This window comes from Lissotriton helveticus, chromosome 8 (assembly GCF_964261635.1).
Source record: "Lissotriton helveticus chromosome 8, aLisHel1.1, whole genome shotgun sequence".
In the NCBI taxonomy this organism is placed as follows: domain Eukaryota; kingdom Metazoa; phylum Chordata; class Amphibia; order Caudata; family Salamandridae; genus Lissotriton; species Lissotriton helveticus.
The window spans coordinates 1,213,379,342-1,213,396,234 of record NC_136069.1 but is presented as its reverse complement, the minus strand read 5'-3'; the positions used below and the strand labels follow the sequence as shown (position 1 = coordinate 1,213,396,234).

General features: G+C 43.8%; 1 protein-coding gene and 1 long non-coding RNA gene across 2 annotated transcripts in view; one reads left to right on the top strand and one right to left on the bottom strand.

The window, feature by feature from the left end:
* Window positions 1-16,893, bottom strand: part of LOC144773872 (lysozyme g-like) — a 930,039-nt gene that overhangs the window by 716,332 nt on the left and 196,814 nt on the right. The window lies entirely within an intron of this gene.
* LOC144773248 (uncharacterized) overlaps window positions 1-16,893 on the top strand; it is a 160,146-nt gene that overhangs the window by 353 nt on the left and 142,900 nt on the right. The window lies entirely within an intron of this gene.

Genomic DNA, 16,893 nt, shown 5'->3' with positions numbered 1-16,893 from the left:
AGGCGATCAGAACTGATGGCGCCCCTGGCCCAAACGGGATTCCCGCTCAGGTTTTTAAGACCGCCCCAGCCTTCGTTGCAACCAAACTTACTTCCTTATTCAACCACTCATTCGCAACCGCAATCTTGCCAATCTCCTGGAAAGGCTCAATTCTATTTCCAATTCATAAAAAAGGCGAGCACTCAAACCCGGCTAACTACAGACTCATAGCCCTTCTTGACATTGAAGCTAAGATATATGCCCGCCTTCTCCTAAAGGATCTGGAGACCTGGGTGGATAAGAACAGCATTCTTCCGCCCACACAGACTGGCTTTAGGGCTAACAGTTCCACGCTGGATAACATCATAGCGCTCACGTACCTCGCGAAGAAGGCTAACTCGAGGAACAAATTACCTTTGTTCTGTTGCTTTATAGATTATTCAACGGCCTTTGACTGAGTGAACAGAAGCCGGCTATGGGCGAAACTAGTGACCTGGGGGATCCCCAAAGTCCTGCTAAAAGCCATACAAGCACTTTATGTGGGGACCTGGGTCCAGGTGAAACTAAGTTCTTCAACTACAACCACAAGAATTGCCACCAACTCTGGTTTAAAGCAGGGGTGCGTCTTGGCCCCTCTACTTTTTAATCTGTACACAGCGGACATGGGGCAAGCCCTGAAAGATGCGTACCTAGCACCCCCTAGATTAGGGAAGATGGTCCTGGGAACACTGCAGTATGCAGATGATACAGTAATCATGGACCACATCAGGATAGGGCTTCAAAGAGCCTTAAATAGTCTTGCCATCTACAACAAGGACAATGAGCTATGTATCAACGTGAGCAAGACCAAGATAGTAATCTTTGGCAAATACCATCATAAAACAAAAACTTCATGGTCACTGGGGGAGCACCGAATCACCACGACTCCATCTTACAACTATCTGGGCACATGGGTATCTGAGAGGGCCACTGCAGTTAAACTCTGAAGGAGCTCAAACCAAAAATAAACAAAATAATAGCATCTTTAAGACGCTTAAGCTATGGCCTGGCCAGTCCTTCTGCGGACCCGATGTTGACAGTACTCAGGGCTAAACTGATTCCCGCCATCACGTACGGACATATAGCCTACCCAGGGGCCTTTGAGAAAGTGGTCCAAGCAGCCCAGCTGAAAGCATACAAAATGGTGCTTCGGGCCCCCAGACAGGCACGGAACAACAGGCTTAGACTAAAAATAGGCCTGAAACGACCAGAGATGGTACTACTGGGGGACTTGCTAAAATACTACATAAGAGTATTGAAATCGCCCGAAAACACCCTAAAGCATTCCCTAAAAATCGTCTTTGGCGACGCAGGCTCCCCATGGCATTCCAAGGAGGAATTAGCCATTAAAGTTCTGAAAATTGTGGGAAGGAGCCTGCATCTCCACGAAATTCCATTTACCGCCTGGGCCCAAGCCGTTAAGTGCCAAGTTCAGTCCATTTCTTTTGAACTAGATCTTTCTTCGCTCAGGCACAACCCACTAACTCTGGCCCTGGACAAGTCCTTTATCTCTGGCAAACCCCAACCATATCTGCATAATTCATTAACAACCCAGGCAAGACAGAAAATTCTGTTTATGCACCTCTTGGCTCTCAGGATCGCGGACTTTAATCCAACTTGGGCACGTACGGACGGTGCCATTGCTTGCCGTCTTTGCAACTATCGCAGAGAATCCTGGCTACACCTGCTATGTTGTTGTACAAAGTTGGCCAGTGACCGACAGCGACTGATCCGCCCGGCTTTGCGGATTCTGGGCCACAGAACATGCAGAGAGGCCTCGGACTGGTGCTTTTCAGAAACTACGACCTGCTTATTAGCTAGGGTCGGCAAGTTTATCCACCAAGTTAAAACTGCACTCGATTCCCAACTACAGGCTACAGTTCCGATGTGCCCTGACAGTGGGCTTAGTGCTCCCCCGCCGCCCCAAAGTTGTCAGCCTATAGTTAACCCAGGGTGTCGTCGACAAGTAATCGGAACTATCGGACTTAGGCACCTAATCTGGGTCGGCTAAGGGTCTGATGCAGAATCCAACAGTTGTCATCTGGCTCCGCAGCGTGAGTCTGGATGTCGAACTTCTACACGTCTCTCAGACTTTAGTAGGCGTGGTCCCATGGTGAAATCATAATTCTCATTCTTTTAAAAGAACCCTGATTGGACAATAGTAGTGAATATGTCAGTCTTGTAACTATATAGTTGCACTAATGGTTTTACTTGGTTTTGGCCGAGAAGGGGGGGGGGGCATTTTACTGCATTTTATTGTAATTCATTGTATTTTACACTGTAAAGATTTTAAGTAATCCCACAGTTTATCAATAAACAGAATTCGGATAATTTTAAATGTTGTTTGAATATAGTTTTAAAAAACTATTGATATAGGAAATATTTTTGTATGGCAAGTGTTATTTTGCATGTAATTTATTATAACATGTTTAATTGTATATGTTTTAGATTTTTCATTTGTGTTTTTCTATATTTTATTAATGATGAAATTACTGAAATTTGTCTTTCTAGTTGTATTAATGTATACAAATAAAGGATTTATAAAAATATTTAGCAGCGGGATATTGGTTTTTTAGGAGATAAAGGGGGGAGAATTTCAAAAAGGGGAGATTTTAATGTATAATTCATGTAAATTGTTTTAATGACATGCAAATAATGTTTTAAAACTTCAACGTATTTTGTTTCATTCATATTTTTCAAAAATAACAATTTATAATTAAATAAATATATTTATGAATTATAATACATTTTAAAAAGTTATTGCTAAAAAATATTTAAATTAAATCATATGTATTAGAAAAATATACAAATTTAATGTAATAAAGAAAATTAATTTGGATTTTTTAAATAAAACATTTACATTCTATAATTTTCGTTAAAAAAATTCACAATTAATAAAGACAAATCTGTAAGAAGAAAATGATGCCTTTGTAATAATTTTGTATTAAACATTTGGTTTTATATATTTTTATTTTATTATTTTTAATTTTAGATTATGATTTTATTTTTTATTTAATGGTGCAAACTTTGGAAATGGTAGTGAATATTTTTAATATTATTAATAGTGATAAAAATATTATTTTACATGTTAATGTTTATACATATATTACCTACTGGCGGTCGCCAGTAGGTAGTTATAGTTAGGACCTAGTTTCCATAGGAAAAGCGTTTTTTGTTGTCTCAATATCTTTGGTGCCGATTGACGAATCTTTGCGAAATTCTCAAAACTAGTGGCCCGCTACGGTCAGTTCCTGTTTTGAAAGTTTCAGGGTGATTTGACAAGCTGGGGCTGAAACAAAAGGGGGGTCCCGAAACGTTGTTTTCCCCATGTAATATTCCATAGGAAAATTTAGACACAGCTACAGCCGAACTGTTGAACGGAATTATACCAAATTTAGCAAAAAGGTAGGTCTTGTTTCAGAAAGAGCTCTTTTTGTTAAATGGTGTAAATCCGTTCTGTAGTTCTTGAGAAATTTGAAAAAGAAACAGTTTCGATATCTAGGGACACGGTGGAGTCGTGACCCCTCCCGTGCACAAGCTTCACTGTGATTGGCTCCCAACACTCCAAACCTGGAAGTGTTGGCAGCCAAAAGTACAACAACGTTGAAAAACAGGAAAAGGGGGCAGGGTAGAAACACCCTGATCCCTGAGGCCTGCTCAGGGGGTTCCACAAGCACCCCCAGTTCCAAGAAAAGCATTTTTTTTTTAAATATTCGTCGAATTTCACATTGGTGTCTCGAATCCTGCCAAAATGTTTTTTAAAAATGAAGCGCGGACTCCCACTTGTTTAATTTGTGGGGGCCGCCAATGCCCCTCCAAGCCCTGGTGACAGCCACCCCCTGGGGCTTTTCTCAAATATTCGGGGGGAACACAGTCCCCTGCAGACCCGGGGTCCACCACCTGGGGCTTCTTTTTTTAATAAAAATTCAACTGTATGGGATGCTTGAGCTCCCCCGACACGCCCTGGGGACTGCCACCTCCCTGGGGGACTAATCCTGTAAAATCAGGGCTCGGGGTCCTTAACGGACCCCCGAGTCCCAGGGACCACCATCTCCTGTGCAGGAGTTGGTAGGGGGGCTGTGATGCCTCCCTCCTGGAGCCCTCGATGGCCCTGTGGACCCCCACCCACCAGGGCCAGCTCCTGCAATGTCCTGACATGCCCACCCCCGGGGCACTGTTGTTTGTAATGATAAACTCTGGTTTGGATTTCTCACTTCTAAAATCCAAAGCAGATTGCTTTTCCACACGGGGAGCTGCATGTCAGCAGCTACCAGTGTGGAAAAGCAATGCCGGCTCCCACAGGAGCCCGGGAGCAGGCGGGACTGTGGGGGCACTGGAGATCCCCCATGGTCCCCAACGTATAGGGCCGGCCCCAGGGGATGGGGTCCCCCGGGCTATAAGTGGCTCCGGAGGGGGACCACACAGCCCCCTCCCCCCAAAAATAAAAAATAAAAAAAGGCCGTCCCCGGGGGATCGTGTCCCGGGGCCAATTGAGGCCTCAGGAGGGGGCCACACAGCATCCCTCCTTAAAAAAATTAATATATGTGGGGATGGGGTCTCAGGACTGAAATTGGCCATGGGAGGGGGGCCCACGTGGCCCCCTTCCCATTTAGATTTTTTTTATAAAAAAAGGGGTCAGGTCATGGGGAATGGGGTCCCGGGGCCCAAATAATGGAAAAAGAAGGGGTGGCCACACAGCCCCCTTCTAAAAACCCTGTGGTTCATTTTAAGTTGGAGAATTAACTCCCCTTCAATACTGGGGGTCCCTGGGAGCCAACTAGCCCATCAGGTACCTCCAGTATGCGCCACAGGGCTGCCTTGTAGAGTGGTGATCTGAGGCCATGCCTCTTTTTACACTTCTCTGTAATGCAGCTATGTGGCGCTTAGTGGAGGTATCTGGTGGGCAAGTTGGACTCTCAGGATTCAAGGGTATTTAATCTCACAATTTACAAGGCACCAGGGGGCACGCTTGCACAGTGGTGCAGGGAGGGGGTGTGGCCTGATTTGAGAAGTATGCAAACGCACCCTGAGGCGCGTTTTAAGTTGGAGGATTAAGTCCCCTTCAATCCTAAGGGTCCTTGGGTACCAAATAGCCCACCAGGTACCTCCAGTAAGTGCCAGGGAGCTGTGTTGCAGAGTGCTGATCCAAGGCAATGCCCCCTTTTTCTACCACTCTGCAACACAGCTCTGTGGTGCTTACTAGAGGTAGCTGGTGGGCTAGTAGGCCCTCAGGATTCAAGGAGACTTAATCACCCAACTTAAAAATGTTCCACAGCGTGTGTTTACACACTTGTCACATCGGGCCCACCCCCTCCCTGCACCACAGTGCAAACGCGCCCTGTGTTGCGTTTTAAGCTGGGAGATTAATTCCCCTTCAATCCTGAGGGTCCCTGGAGGCCTACTAGTCCACCAGGTACCTCTTGTAATTGCCAAAGAGCTGTGTGTTAGAGAGGTGCTCCGAGGCCACACCCCTTTTTACTCCATTCTGCAAACGTGGATTCTGGTGTACTGCAGGTGGCGAGATGAGTTCCTCTTTTGTCCTGAGGCCCTCAAGACACAAGTGGACTTCATCCTGTGAGCAGCAGAGCGCCAGAAGCCGCATTTGCAGTGTGGTGTAGAAAGGGGCTTGTCCTCAAAACACCTTTCTGAAACTCAGGTCTGTAGCGCTTACTGGATGTACCTGGTGGGCTACTTGGCCACCAGGGACCTTCAGAATTCAAAGGGACTTAATAGGCATGTCATAGGTAGAAATTAGGGTATACACCCGTTACAACGGATCTTTTACTCCGCAGACCCATTACAACGCGACCATTACTCCGCATACCATTACAACGCATTGCGCTGGGGGGCGCTCTAGGATAGGGGATAAGTATAATTTACTATCCAACACCTTCCCTAGGGTCCACGGGGACTGGAGTTAGAATAGTAAATTATACTTACCACTATCCAGCGCCCCAAGGCGCTATGCGTTGTAACGGTATGCGGAGTAAAAGTCGCGTTGTAATGGTCTGCGGAGTAAAAGTATGCGTTTTAACGTCATACATCCAGAAATTAGCAGTTAAAACACCATTGAAAAGCACTGAAAATAATATAGGTTTCAGGTACGTTATAGTTAGAAATTAGCATTTAAAAAACCTTAGAAATTCATTGTAAAAAACATAGGTTTCAGGGACATTATAGTTAGCTGGACATTTCACTCTTACAAAACCATAGAAATTCCACTGTTATCGTTAGTTCAGCTAACTGTAACTCGCGTACACACAATGCACTGCTCATGATGTCACATATTACATCATTCATGACACTGTCAGTGACATTGCTGGTAACATCACTGATGACATCTCAAGTGACATCACTGATTCTTTTTTGTAACATATTTTATTGAGGACCTTGACATCACATTCAATGCAAAGATTAATACAGAAAGAAAGTCTTTTTGTTATTGGGGTGGTGTGACAGATACATTGTATGAATCTACCATACCGTATTTGTATAGTACAACAGAATATGAACATCAAATGCTTCCTAAAGACAAAAATAAGTTTCAAGAACATTGCAGCTGTGTCATATAAAGTTATAGCATGAGGCATATCATTTCCAATTACCTAAAATAACAATCCCAACTATGTCCCCTCCCTCCTTAACCCTCCCAACCTGAACTCCTGGTCTGTCCAAGTTACTGCCATTAGTAACCGAAAGGGGGGATAGCAGGGTATCTAGGGGGTCTATAGTCCCCATAGATTGTAATATGTGAGTCTGAGTTTGGGTGCCTCGAGCCTGTTGGTCGCAGAGCGGTACAGTAAGTTACGGGGGTGGGGTACCTTGTAGGGGTAGTAAATCGAGTAATTCGAATTCATGTAGCTTGATATCCCATTCCATTGAGATGGGTTGCTTTGTAGTCCCTTCTCTTCTTCCCTCCGAAGGGCTATGCCCTCAGCTTTCCCTCACTGTATCATGTTGTCTTGCCAGCTGGATAACGTCGGGCACCTGGGGGATTTAAACCTCATCATAAAGGTTCTTATTGCCAATAGGAGGGCCAAATCTAAGACTCTCAGTTGTACCTTCTGTATATTCGTACATCTACGACGGCCCAGGAGGCAGTCCAGTGCGTCGTCTGAGACAGGAATGTGTGTGACCTTGTCTAGGGACTGATAAACTCCTCTCCAGTAGTCCTGGAGGTGGGGGCAGGAACACGGCATAGGAAGGAAGTCTGCCTCGTCCCCTTTACAATGGGGGCAGCATTGTTGAGCGTCTGGGAACATACGATGAATCCTCAATGGGGTGAGATACGACCTGTGAAGGACCATTGTTTGTATGAATTTTAGTTTAGCATTACGGGACACTCTTTTAGGGTGTTCAAGCATGCATTTCCAGGCCTTATCTGTGATTTCTGTAGTAGAATCCTTGGACCATTGGGTTCTAGGGGATGTAAGTGTGGTTGCGGCATGTGCTCATTCACCAGTATATAGCCATTTGACCAGGTGTTCCCCATTCCCCATATAGTATAAGATATGGACCTAGTGATGCTGTGGAGGTTCACTACGTTGTGGGGCCCATGTGTTCTTAATGAAATGGGAGACTGCAGCGTGTAATAGGTATAAACGTGTTGGCGCACCTGTAGCCTGAAGAAAGGCATCATGATCAAGCAAACTACCATCTCTGAAGAATGCCCTAGCGTACTCCACTCCCACCTCAACCCAGTCATGGATCCTGACCTTCGTAAGCCTTCCTTGCGGTGTAGGAATACCTAGTAAGGGAATGTTCATCGAGTATGGAGTCGCTGAGGAGGTATACGACAATGCCTTCTTCCAGCACTGTAGTGCCGTCTTCAGTAGGGGAGGGCTATCCACAGGGGTTTTGGCCTTAGGCAAGAGCAAGGAGTGCAGTGCACCCCTTTCTAGGTCCCTAGGTATATACCCAATTTCCTGTAAATTTCTCCCTCAGTCCAGTAAGATAGTCATTGGAGCTGACTAGCATAGTAGTAGCCTCTGAAGTCGGGAACTCCCAGGCCTCCACCACGAGGCTCCAGTTGAAGTTTCCGTAGGTTCACTCTTCTACGGCCTGTTCCCCAGATAAGATCCAATAACATAGGAATCAGGGTATTGAAAATAGACTGTGGGACTACGACAGGTAAGTTCACAAAATAATACAATAGGCGAGGGAGCACCACCATCTTCGAGATGGCGATACGCCCGATCACCGATAGAGGCAGAGAGGACCAAAAAGCCACACTGGCTCGGAAGGTTGTTATGGCCCTCACTATGTTACCATCAAGTTGATCTACCTGCGTTCTATAAATTTGAATGCCTAAGTATTTAAAGGTGGTGGGGGTCACTGGCAAGGCGTACATGCCGAACCATAGTTCGTCTGGGTACGGCATTTCCTGGAAGAAGTAGGCCATAGATTTTCTCAGGTTTATAGCCAGGCCCGAGATATGTTCAAAAGTGGCAAAAATATTGGGAAGGGGAGCATTATTAGCCGTCTGATCACGTAAATATAAGAGGATGTTGTCTGCATAAATTGAAATTAAGTGGGTCGCGCCATCAATGGGTATCCCACGATGGTCTGCTGACCGTCTGAGTGCTATCACGAGGGGCTCCAGTACAAGAACGAACAATAAGGGAGACAGCGGAGATCCTTGTCTTGTACCCCTGTGAATTGTATACTGGTTCAAAATATTACGACCTGTAAGGGCTCGAGCTGTGGGGGAAGTATACAATAGGCGTACCCATTTAAGGTATCTGGCCGGGAACCCAAATCGTTGAAGAGTCGCAAACATGAAGTACCAGGAGTGAGAGTCAAAGGCCTGCCGAAGGTCTAATGCCAAGCATACCGCGGACTGGTAAGCATGCAGGGTGGCCCCCATTACATAATGTAGCCGCCTTGTGTTGAGAGATATGCTATGGTTCGGCAGGAATCGGCATTGGTCACTATGTATGAGTGTATTAAGGTAGGGCTGTACGCGGTTTGTGAGGGCCTTACTCAAAATTTTATATTCAGTCGCCCGCTGGGAGAGGGGCCTATAATTGGACATATCAAGGCCATCTCATCCCGGTTTGGGCAGCGAGGTGACCAACGCATGCATGTGCGGTAGGTGGCCAGCCTCCAGGGCAGCCCTATACTTTGTCTCCAGTGTGGGTACTAGAGCATCTGAGTACATATGATAGAATTCAATAGGTAGCCCGTCGAACCCAGGTGCTTTATTATGATTCAGACCTTTAAATGCGGCTCGAATTTCTCGTTGGGTTATGGGGCCATCTATTTTCTTTTGTACTCCATCTGAGAGTACAGGAATGGTTAAATCCCGCAAGAACACTGCAATAGAAGAGTTCTCATCAAGTGTGGGTATAGCCTAGAGAGTGCTAAGATAATTGTAAAAGACTACGTTTATCTCATGTTGAGGATAGGTCTATATTTCTATTTGGTGTGCGGATTTTGGTTATGATCGGTGGGTCAGGCCTACCTCGCATAAGACGGGCTAGCAGTGTACCAATCCTGTCTGCTTCTGAGTGTTTTTGCTGCATGAATGCCCTATGATCGATAATCCGTAGGGTCTCTAGTGTCTCAGCGTGGTCAATAGAGGCATTCTGTAGTGCCTCGCTGTTGACCGGGTCTGTCACTGCCTCTTGTTTTAATGTGGTCAGTTGTTGTTCGATTTGGAGTAAGTGCTGGTACGTCTCCTGACGGGCTTCCACTAACTGACCTATCGATGCCCCCGTACCACTACCTTTAGTGCGCCCTTTCGATTAAATTAGATGAGGCTGTGTTCCAATTTTCAGCTAGATAATTAGTAATGGTGGTGGAGAGTGCTGTTTGAAATGAAGCATCCTCTAGTAATTGTGTGTGTAATTTCCAGGTGGGTACTGGGGTTGGCACATTACCCCAGTAAAGTGTAAGCTCTAGGGGGTTGTGGTCCAAGAAGGGTTTTGCTAGCTATGTGGCCTGGCAGACCTAAGTGAGGATGGAATTGGAGCAGAGGAATCTATTGATTCTGGTATGGAGACTATGTACAGGGGAATAAAGTTAATATTCTTTATGAGTAGGGTGTAGACATCTTCATGCATCTGAAAGCACCCATCCATCTCCCCAGTTTTTAAACAGTTCAGCTAGCTTACAGGCATTCGTACCTTGAAGGGGAGGGTATGATCTATCCATCTTAGCGTCTAAAACAGCGTTCCAATCACCTCCTAACACCCAGGGTACACCATCCCAGTCAGCCAGTGCTACACCCAAGTGATGGAAAAATGAGTCCTGATCAAAGTTAGGGGCATAGATACTGCCTAAGATCACCAGGGAGCCATCTAGCATGCCCTTCAACAGAATGTATCTCTCTTGGTCATCGACTCAGTGTTTCAGTTCAATAAATGGGACCCCGTGGCATAACCAGATGGTTGTTTCCCTAGCATCGAACAAACTGAGGACAATGGCAGTGGCGGCTTGCGAAGGGGACTAGAAATGTCGGATTTTCGAAACGCTTCGGCATTCATCGCATTTTGGTGACGATTGTGACAGTCATACTGCATCTGAAAAACACTTAAAAAGGTGGCGTCCCCTCTACACCTTTAATGAAGAAAAAGTTAAATTTAGAGACTGCAAATAGCTGCTCCCTGCCTCGTTTTGCCATCTTGTATACCTTACAGCAGTCAGCCGCCCTAACCTCTCTGATAAAAAGCAATATAAATCTGGTCCCACTGATTTCGGCAAACCTCCAGATCGTGTGATAGGGCGTTGCAATCCTGTAGAAGCACCTCTACATATACGTTCGCCTCTTGGGAAGATTCGCATTCCAGGTTTAGAGATCCTATATCGCACTGTATCTGATTGGTCCTGAAGAAGGTGGTCCGTACTCCTGTCTTTTCCACCGAAACGCGTCGACCTTCTCCCTCTTTTTTAAATCTCATGACTTTGGTCATGTATTGGACACCAGATTCAATGCTATAGGATACATTTTTTGTTGTTTTTGTGATGGGATGGATGTTTAGGAAGTATGTAGGTGTTGTGCGTGTGTGGCTCTTTACCTGTTTTGTGCATATTTAATTGACCTTGGTTTATATGAATTTGAATAACTAAAGACATATATGCATAGCTTCGTTGTGGTGAAAAATATTTTTTCCGAAGCCTCCTTGTAGAATGTATATATTTTTATAAGTGATATATTTTAGAATTATGATAAAAATGAAAAAAATACTTTTTTACTGAAAAATGAAATAACATGAGAAATAATTCACATTTCGTCTAGACATTGTTGGTGTATGCCCTGTATTTGAGAGTCAATTCCAATGATAAATGTATTTATAGGTCAAGAGGGAGCGTTTTCAGTTGTCTTGATGTTCCCCTAGCAAATGCCTTGTAGTTAGTTGAGTAGATCTGTCCCTGCCATTTTTTGCGTGTTTTTTGTGTTTCTGACTCGGTTAAATGGGATTCTTGTAAAAAGACTATATGGGCTTTGTGCCTGAGGAGATAGGTGTGTATACTGTGCCTGTTTTGAATCACCCCATCCCGCGTACATTCCATGTTATTAGGTTGTAAGACCCTAAAGTGGTAACCGTTCTAGGCATGTAACTATATACGGAGTGGAGCTCTAAGTTATATGGAACCAATAGACCTAAATCGACCAGGAGTTTCTTTTCCCACGAACACCAACAAAACATGGTTCAATGAGAAGCCATTCACTATTACCGATTTGGTAAATACCAAATCAGTAATAGGGGGAGCATATTCAAGGGTGGCAGGGTGTCACATTGACACCCTGTTGCACCCCTGAATCGTGCATGAGTGCACATGTGGCGCACGTATTTCTGCCACATGGCACCTTGAAAAAAGCAAATTATTGCTTTTTGAAAGGTATTCGGTATTTATCACCAACTTGTAATTGGTGGTAAATAACGAATCCTGAATGTAAAAATGCACTCACTTGAATGCCTCCTACATAGCTTTTAGGGATTCGGTAATTTACAGATTCCTTAAAATAAGGAATCTGTATTTTACTGATTTTCTTAAAATACGGAATCGGTAAATTACCGAATCCTTAAAACCTGCCTCCTACATCAGAAAATGCTTAATACCGGTCGGTAACGGGATAATTACCGATTTTTGGCCGTTACAGACCGGTATTGAGCTACCTACATATGGCCCTATGTGGCCAATGCTGAATGGTTGGCCTTGTGGACTCCTGGGTGGCCAAAGCTCTCCTCTTGCTACCATACAGGAAGTTCCGACAGAAAGACTCATAACATTCAAAAAGCCACCAATGCAAAATAATGTGCTCCCCAACAGTGAAATGGAACTCGTTCCTGTTGAAACAGAACATCAAAGCACAATGGAAAGACAAATATCAATTTGGCCTAACACCGTGATCTAGGTCAATATGCCTCTAAAAGAGACGTTTGCCAGTTCAAAAAAACATGTTGCGTTACTAAAAATAGATCGAACTGCATCTGGCTACTTCATTGATTTTGAAAATAACTTATCAAGTTTCACCAAGGCTACAGCTCTGGATAATAACTGGAATACTGATTTCTCTATTCTGGATTGGCCTAGTGACTCATCATGAACAAAGAGACCTGTCTTTCATGAACATTACAGCTGTTCCAATTCCTGATGGTATAGTTTCGGACAGAGTTTCATATGATGTATTTGGTCCCAATGAACATTTGAAAATACCGCATGTATTTAAAATTTCTCTAAATTATATCATTGCCTCAAGTACATTTTCTGACGCTTGGGACTTTGAAACTGTAAATAATATGTTGTCTAATTTAGAACAATCTGTTGCATCTCCCAGCATTAAAATGTTAGAGGACATATCTAATTATGAGACAATGTGCTGTTATCAACATTATGGTCATCACTTTCTACACAAACCCAGTATCCCATGTACTATCTTTACATACCACCAATGGGAACATTGCCCAACACCACCAAAAAGTAGTTTGAGTATGTTTTCACTGAAAGGTTCTTATTTTTAAGGGTTTAACACTTCTGACCTGACCTCTTGTTACTATAACCTTTAACTTAATGGAGACATATGGTAAGAAACACCAAACAGATTTATTTTGCATCCTTTATTTCCCAACTGTCTGAACAGGGTTTCAACTAATGGAAGGACATTATTGACATAAAATCAGTCAGGGGTTCAAATGAATAGCAGGTTCAGGGAACAGAAGCACTATTTCGAGTGTGCCTCATTCCACAGCAGATAATATTTCTGAATTACACTGTGCAACAGACTTCCTACCTTGGAAGAGCCAAGAACAAAGACTCGAACACACCACAGATTCCCACACCATCGCACTTTGAGGGGTGGTAATGCTTTACATAACGTGGAGGGAATACAACAGATGACATCAAACATTGTAATTCATCAGACCCCAATTGGTAGGGATGGTTAGTTTGGTCCACAGACACAAATCGGTGCCAAGCAAAAATCAGGCGTACAAATTGTTTAGTGTCCATAGACCAGACCAAAGCTATGTACAAAGAGAACCTCCGGGGGTGGTGACATCATACAGTGTTGAGAAGTTATGCCTTGATTGGCTAAGAACCTCAACACTATCACGGGTAAAACAACACTTATCCTTACTATCAGAAGACATGGATCTAAGGGATTTTTTATTAGGCCCCCGAAAGCCACATCTGAAGTGTTTCTTCTACGCTATTTATAATGAAATCTGGAAGATCTCTCAACAAGAAGCAGCGGAGAGACTACAGGAAATTGATAGGCTTAACCTAGAAAAGCATGAGCTAGAGTTGAGAATGGTGTGACTAAATTAGATTCCAGGATTTATTCACTGGGCAGCATTGTATCTTCTGCTATAGATATACTAGACCAGGATTTGTTCATACTACAGCACAGACAGTCTCAGCTACATTTTATTATGTTATTAAGCTGGACGCAGCCATCATTGCGCACTGGTTATGTGCCTTTGTGATTTATCAACTGTATGTCCTTTCTCTCTGCATACAATCTTACTAAAAAACAGATAACAATGGCACAAAGGGGAGGAAAATATACAATGCTGCATTTTGAAAAACTGGACCAGCTACCTTTCACTGTGGCAAAGTCACCATCCAAAGAATGGTTAATTCATGGGCAGATAACATTACCGGTCACAACTTTCCACTTCTAATGTTGCCTAGAACAACAACAGGCAGATATGAAGCAACGGGTTGGGAATTCATCAAGGAATCTTGGGAATTGCCATACAGATTTTGATGCAGGAGTGGGGACATGTAAGTGTTTCTAATCGGTACAAACTGTGCAAACTCTTTAAGTGGCTCTCTCATATGCCAGGATGTCATGCTTCACGGGGCCAATGCAGTTGCAAACTTTTCCTGTCATCTGAAAGGGTCCCTATCTGCCGTGATTAATCCGATGTTCAATTTGCTCTTGAATGAGAGTTACTTGATGCTGAATGATCAAGGTTGTTGTGGGATGCTTTAGGGCATCGTATATCTTGTCACTGTAGACTCCAGGGCTACATGTTGTAGGCAAGTATTGTTTCCACCGAACCACACAGTCAGGGAGGCGCCATTATGACCTTCGTTGAATGTTTACTTTACATGGTTTGATACTCTGAGGAGAATGAAAGCCATTCTTTTAAAGAAAACAGTGCCCTTAACCTCTGCCAGAGAGACTTTTGATCTCCAGGTCACAAGGTCCTCAGCTGAGATAGTGGCACTAGTATGAACAAACTGCCTTTTCCATTTCACAGAAATGGTACAACATATCGTTAACATGTCTGATACAAGGGGTATAGTACGCCTATTTAAGACCATAGGTTCTGTACTGTTAAGCACCTTTCAGACCATCTTTGGAGTGATTCCAAACTTCATACACTCTGTATTTTGAACCATTTTTGGAGGACTTCTGCTATGCAATGGACATCCCAGTAACCAAAGAGATGGAAAAAAACACTTTTGGAGTGCAAATTCCATGATCGCATGGTACTCCATCTGGACATACCTCGCATTCGCGAACCAAGCGAGTCTTGGTTCCTGTCATTTAGAGCAGTCTGGGTCAACTGTTTTTTGCCTGCCCTCCGATGCCTGTTCTGCGGACAAGAATGCATGTTGGATCTCTGTTTAACACTTCCGTTGGTTGCGCCACCGGACGTGGATTCTTTACTGGACCCAGTAATGTCCCATGTACTGCTGTGTCCTCAGCGTATTCCAATGTTGGTGTCTGCATTCTTAGAGCCACCACAGAATGCTTCAGCTCCTGTTGGAATGGATACCGGCTCCTCTACAAATACTCAGGCCATGGATGTCACACAGGCTGCCCCAGCATCGGCTGTGGGTAATACAGAAGATCATCTGTGCTTGATTGACCTGATCTGCGAGGTGTTGCAGGGACCATCATCTGCGATGGCGAGCAACAGTGATGTTGTCTCTCCCAGCCAGGACACCTAAACATTTGGCTCATTATGTGCTGGGAAAAATTTGGCATTTTTCAAAACAAAATTTGGAATTTTTAAACAATAGAAACTTTTTTTTATGAACTGCATGGCTTTCAGACATTCATAGTTGTAGGAACTATATATACAAACATATTGTAGTAAGACTTCTACCACTTAAAAGACAATTTTAGATTTAGTCCTTTTTAAAGGACTAATCATGTGTTTGTGTACAATCCCTAAAAGTTCTTAAACATTTTTAGTATGTCATCCGGTTGGATGAGGAGTGGATGTTATGTTTCATATAGGCCCCCCAATATAGGCTCAGGTAGCAACCTAACTTTTCACCTACATTTCCCTTGCCATTACACTACATACCAGTTCTTGGGACTGACCTTTTACCTAGTTACAGTACTACTTACAGGATGTGGGGTTTTCCCTAAAAACTAGCCTAATTCATTATGCATGAGGATTCTTGGAAACTCAGCAGGATTACCATTTCCTGCATAATAACTATGTATAAGGGTAATTCCTTCCGTCATCCTAAGTCCAACATGACACAGCAAGGTAGATCCCCTGAGTGTACCACTTTGGGCATATAAACTGCTGAGCGGGAAGAGGAGAAAAAGGACTTCCATGCTGACACACTCACGTGAGACGCTGAGGTTCCTGCATGCAGACACTCCAGCGTGCAGTGGTATGACATCCCTCACTGGGTGCCCATCTCGAGACCAAGACGGGATTCCACAGTTTCTCACTTCAGGTAATGGGGTTGATTTTATCCTAGAGGGATTCTTGGCTTTACACCTATACATACATGCTAGGTACACTTAGGTACATCTAGTTAGGGTCGCATTGTAGGAGTATGTATTTTATTGTCATGTATTTTTATACCTGCCTATATTCATCGTTTTAACACTATGATAGAAATCTACCATCCTTCTACTCTGTTGGAGCTTATAATCATTTATATCTATTTCTGTTTAGTGGTTTAGAAAGGGAATTTGTTTTTAGCTTCCGTTGACCTTTCAGCCGCGTTTGACTGTGTGGTCCATTCAAAATTATGGAAACTGTTGGGAGATCTGGGGGTTGATGTAAATATTATTTAATTTCTTTAAAGTTTTTATTCTGACGCCAAGGCACACGCACGATACGGTGTAAAGGGCGAGTGTACAGCCCCATTCCCGATTAAGAGTGGAGTCAGGCAGGGTTGTGTCCTGGCCCCTTTCCCTTTTAATTTGTACATAAACGGGCTTGAGGAAGCCCTATGTAAAGATAACCAGGACTTTCCTCAGATAAACGGCCTGCCAATACCAGCCCTACTATATGCCGGTGATGCTGTTTTAATGTCACGTACTCAGGTGGGATTGTAACAAGTTGTAGACAGTTTTACCCTTTTTATTGGGCCTAAGGGTTAATTCCACCAAAACCTTTATTATGCGTTGTGGCACTGGCTTTAGGATTAATGAAGATATTTTTA